Consider the following 6,000-nt stretch of genomic DNA (forward strand, 5'->3'; position numbering starts at 1 on the left):
TTTCTGGTGATTGGGGCATTATCCAGATTCGATATGTTCTGAATTTATGGGATCATAACTACTTTAAAATGTACCAGCTCTTATATCTAATATTATTCCCTACTTTAGTTCAAACTTTCATGATCTAGATGGAGCTACTACCAGTGCCTTGGCTGAGTGGGATTGGAGAAAGCTGAAACTGACAGAGTAAGAGATAATATGGAAGGAGAACAAATGGGGCGTGGGCTACTGATGGCATATGGAGGTCAAAAGAGAAGAAGAAGTTGATGTAACTTATTTTGATTCTATACTCTACATGACTTCATAGATGCCAATTCCTTCAAAACACAGGTTTTTTAAAAAAGTGGTAGAAAAAATGATAAAGCTAGTGTCAGCATTTGAGTTTGAGACAATGGTCAAATATTCTAGCGAAGCTTTTCACATTTTACTTTAAATGTGGATTTAAAACTCAAGAGAATAAAGCTATAGATATAATAACAGAAATGTATCATATTTACAAAGAAAGAGAGAAAGGAAAGCTGATATCACGTCTTTGAGGAAAGGCCTGCATTTCTATGTTAAAAGGACGAAGATGGAGTACCTATAGACACCAAAACAGCAATTCAAACAGATGCCATATGATGAAGCTAACAATTGTCATTATTGAAAGTGCTCAAGTGGTCTTGCAAGGTAAAGAGGATGAAACAGATTTTATAATTTCAAGATATGTTTGAATAGAAACATTTCAATAAAACAAAAAGCCTTTTGAGAAGAAATTGATAAACGGAAGGTGGGTGAGATTGGGTAACATTGAAAATAGCAAAGTGAACTACAATAGGAAGATGTTTGTTAGAGGGTGAAAGGCCAGTAGATAATAATATAGAAACTCAAAAGAGTAGAAAGTTAGTGGGAAGACTTTGTAGAATGTATTAGTCCAGATGGCATAAGTTGTGCATTATTATCTATTTAATAAGCACACCACAGAAATATAGCATTTGTAGTTTTGGCTCTTGCAAAATCTGAAGAGAGCTGGGTGACTCCCTAGGGCCTGCTCCATGGAGTGACTCAGAGGAGCAGACATCTTCCAATGACATCCATCTTGACATCTTTCAATGATCTGCATCTTAAAAGTGGAAGCAGCATAAAGTTGTTTGATGAGCAACAAGTGGCCACACAAATATTGGAGAAAAAAATATTAGAATGTGGGGACAGAGGCAGTAGACACAATAAAAAAATTCTATGTAACACAAATGCTATATCTTTAAGAAATCGATTTTTTCCATTAAATATTTGTTTAAAGTTACGGACTACTTAGATGTCAAAGTATCACTTATCACAAAGATCAGTAACTTATTTCCTCTGTATAGTAGACGCCTCTTCTGTAGAATTAATATTTCACTATAATCTCTAAGATACAGTTCAAGGGCACAATTTTATAATTCAAAGATATTTATGGCATGAAATTGAGATCTAGTACTCTTGTATCTTTAATAACCATTTTGTATTTAAATAACTGTTGACATTTACAATCATTCAAGAACTATTTGAGCTCTGTATAGATATTGAAGTACAAAATTAATTATGAGATAATATATGGAGCCCGTCAGCTTTATTTTTTAATAAGTGTGTATGTATGCCAATAAAGGCATTTTTGTTTCCTTATGTAAGATGTCCTATCACCCCTCAGCTCATTTTGCTATATCCATAAACACTACAGTTAGCAGTTGAGTTTTCTTATTTGTTTTTTCTTTAAAAATTATTTATAACTTTTGGTTTCCGAAAAAATTGGTAATAAAACAGGTAAAGTAAGAACAAGAATTATCTGGTGGTGGAGCAGACAGAAAAATAAACACTTCAGCATTTATTTTTAATGACTTAGTTAACCTCACTCACTGGATTTATATAGCTGACAGTTTGACCTCTTTCATTGCTGATATGAATTGAAATTTATTCCGTGAACTACACGATTGATCATGAAGAAAATAAAGACATGAAAACTGGCAAGACTTAATCTGATCTCTGTGTATGTGATGCTTATATTAAATCTTCCAAATATATAAAATAAATTCAAATAATTCAATTGTTGTAGACATATTGAGTACTTAATTAAATTTATTTACTTATTTATTTAAATCCAGGTTACCAAAATTATTACCTAGAAGAAAAATATATTTTAGTCAGAAAAATAAAATACTCTATTATTCCACGTAGGATGAAATTTAGTTCAGAATAGCAACAACAATTAAATGGGAAGAATAACCACTTAATTTCAAGTGGAATAAAATTGAGAATTCTTTCTTCCTTTTTTCTTATTAGGAAGCCATAAGAGATAGTCATATTATTGATTTATGGGTAAATAATTTTCACTTCATAAGCTAAGAGATTAATCTGGAGTCAGCTGGCTTTTTATTATTTTTGTGTGCTTTTTAAATCAGATTTTGAAGAAGTAAAGGAAATAAACATCAAAATATAATTAAAATTTTTTATTTATAAAGTGTTTTTGGCTTCTGCCTATTAATATACAATGGGTATTTGGTTTTAAAGACAGATTCTCTATGATAATAGATTTAAGAAGGGAAATAATAAGTATATACTATAAACTTTAATTCTGGATGCATAAAATATATTTTTCATTAATTTTGAAACACTATCTCATACAACTAAATATCAGAATTGTACACTTATTTTAGTTTTTAAATACAATTTTCAGGGTCCAGGACCATGGAATTTGATATAAGCATTTAAAAATGTGTTTTTTCTCATGGTGAGAGCAGAGACAAAAGATAATCTGTAAAGGAAAATAATTATACATATTATTGGTTATCTGTTTGTTTGTTAGTGCATTTTGTTTGATTAATTTGGGAATTATCAATATAAATAGAGAACATAGTCTTCACTAGTTCCTATGGGTTTGTATGAATTGTATGACTTTGGGAAAAATGTAAAATGTCAGCTGCTCTTAATCAGCAAATTTTTCAATAAAATGTCAATAATGAACAATGGAAATTCTCTTCTTACTGGTATACTGGAGTGACTTGTGCTAATGAGTTGGGGATGGCACATGGAATAGTTTAGATTCAAATAGTGCCAGTTGGCTCCTTTAGAGTATTAGTAAATGGACAGACTATTTTTTTTTTTTTTTTTGAGACAGAGTCTCGCTCTGTTGCCCAAGGTGGAGTCCAGTGGCAGGATCTCGGCTCACTGCAACCTCTGATTCCCGGGTTCAAAAAATTCTCCTGCCTCAGCCTCCCAAGTAGCTGGGATTACAGGTGCACGCCACCATGCCCAGCTAATTTTTTAAAATATTTTTAGTAGAGATGGGGTTTCACCATGTTGGCCAGGATAGTCTCGAAGTCCTGACCTCGTGATCTGCCTGCCTCGGCCTCCCAAAGTGCTGGGATTACAGGTGTGAGCCAGGACAGACTCTTCTTAATGCACCCTGGCAAATGCCATGTTCAGCCATTTTCAACCGAATTTATTTATTTATTTCTATATGAATGCCCTTCATGGATTGTTTCCCAGATGATATGGTTTTGAGGTCTATTTTCTGCATTGTAATAACCTTTACTACAGTAATTACAAGTTCAAAGATACCAAACATCTAATGAATTTCTCTGTGACGTTGTTTATCTTCCATAATCGTATCAATATGGTGCTAATAGCCAGAGGAGATATTTGCACATTCGCTTTTGTTTTTATAAATCTCAACACAAACAGTATTCTTAGGTCTAACTCTATCTCCATCATCTAATGGATGATAAAATGTAAGAATGAACTTTATGACAGGTTAGCACCTCAGCCGTCTCAGGAGGGAATTTCTCAGGTTGTCAGTACATAGCATTAAAACAGCTGAGTTATAAGTCTGTCAAGTTTGCAGTTATGCTCCTAACGGAGGAAGAATTACTGCAGTGATAGTTACTTATCAAAGTTCTGGCCCCCTTCCCACCTACTTTTGAGCTTCTAAAGACTCATTTCCTAATAAACAACTTAAGGGCAGTGATGGTTATTCATAGGCTCACTGTTAGTATTTAAGTGAATTATTTTCATTTAATAGTTTATTTTAGTTATGTAACCATAATACATAAGGTAATCATTGCATTTCTTAAGCTGTGCTGGCATTTTTAATGTAAGTTAAACCTTTGTTTCTAGGGTAATTTATTGCATCACATAGCAGACTCTAAGACTCACTAGTACATTATGAGCAATTTTAGTTAGTTTTCCCTTTTGTACTTTTTTATGAGAACTGGTTTTATTTCATTTGGGGAAAACATTAAATTTGTCTAGGAGGATTATTAAAATAAAGCGAAATAAGCGTTAGATTTAAGATGTGATTTGGACAATCAACCTAGATTGATGTTCATTATGAAAATATGTGTGTTACTACATGGAAATTGAGTTTCACTCTCCAAAGATTCAAGATTGATTCCCTAGATAATAGGCTAAATTTAGTGTGAACTCCAATACTGAACCCATCTACTCTTGACCAACTAACTTTTGGCCACGTACAAGGAACTACTTATTACTTTCTTTATGATTATGTCTAAATTTGTGTCATTTCTGTTGCTCTACTTTGAAACGATAGATTAGCAAAAAAAAAAGGGGAGATGAGATAAATTTAGACTTTTTCTCTTCTATATCTTATCCTTGTGATCTTTTAAGTATTGTAAACTTAGAGAAAAAGTCATTTGTTTAAACCTTTAACTCAGATTTATACAAATCATAATGTAGTCAAGGTCAAAAATTTAATTACACAAATCTTATATACAAAGTTGGCATTATTTTTTCTTTCTTTTCTGAAAGTTATTTAATCTTCATTATAAGTTCCCACTTCGTTTAAGTAGAAGGGAAGTTTAGATTTATCCTTTAATTTTTATCTTGGTTTTATCTTGTTAAAAAGCCTCGTTTGGTCAAATTTTCAGCTCATTCTATGTTCAACTTCTAGATAAGATTTTACATTTTCTCATATTCAAGGTGAAGCAAGAAAAACCTGATTATATTTCCTGGCAACAACATAAAGGTAACTAGTCTCAGCTCTCTCCTTTTTGGCTGGTCCTTGCTGTAGAATGGATGTCAGGTTGATTGGTCTCTGTACTGTCATCAACTGAGATTAATGCATTCATCCATCTCTTGCTGTGGCTTAGAAACCACTGCTGCTGAAAGTTGACCAAATCCAATCCAATCCCCAATCTCTGCCAATTGAATGATCCTTTAAAAGCTGCATGTGCCTCACGAGAGCACACAAAATCTTGATTTCCTGAATGCTAAGAACAAGTTTTGGGGTGTTTCCATCATCATTTACCTAGTAAATTCTCTCTTTTGCTATACTGTTACCACATATCGTACTGGACATGGCTGAATATGAGACTTCAACTGGAGAGCTGGTAAAACAAGAAGTGCTTTCTCAGGTTATTTCATGCTTATTTGCGTGTTTCTGTATTTCACCCACTCAGATTTCAACCCTTTCTTCTAAGTCTTTTTTTGCTTTCCACACTCTTCCCTAACCCCCAGGACTGGTACTGGTCCATGGCCTGTTAGGAACTGGGCCACACAGCAGGAGGTGCGTGGTAGGCAAGAGAGCAAAGCATCATCTGTATTTACAGCTGCTCCTCATCGCTCACATTACCACCTGAGCTCCATCCCACGTCAGATCAGCAGTGGCATTAGATTCTCACAGGAGCATGAGCCCTATTGTGAACTGTGCATGTGAGGGGTCTAGGATGTGCACTCTTTATGAGAATCAAATGCCTGATGATTTGAAGTGAAGCTGAGGCAGTGACACTAGTGCTGGCAAGTGGTGGCAAATCCGGATTAACATTAGCAGTATGACTGCACAGCGACCATAATAAATCAATCGCTTGCAGACTCATCAAAACTCTATCAGTGAGTGGAGAGTGAAACTTGAGCTGCATCTTGTGGCAGGCTTTATAGTGGCAAGTGAGCTGATGTACTTCAATTGTACAGCTGCATCTGGTGGACTTAAAAGTTTGTTTGAGACAACTTCAAATCTCCATATGCTCTGGG

The sequence above is a fragment of the Pongo abelii genome, chromosome 14, assembly GCF_028885655.2.
Source record: "Pongo abelii isolate AG06213 chromosome 14, NHGRI_mPonAbe1-v2.0_pri, whole genome shotgun sequence".
Classification (NCBI taxonomy): domain Eukaryota; kingdom Metazoa; phylum Chordata; class Mammalia; order Primates; family Hominidae; genus Pongo; species Pongo abelii.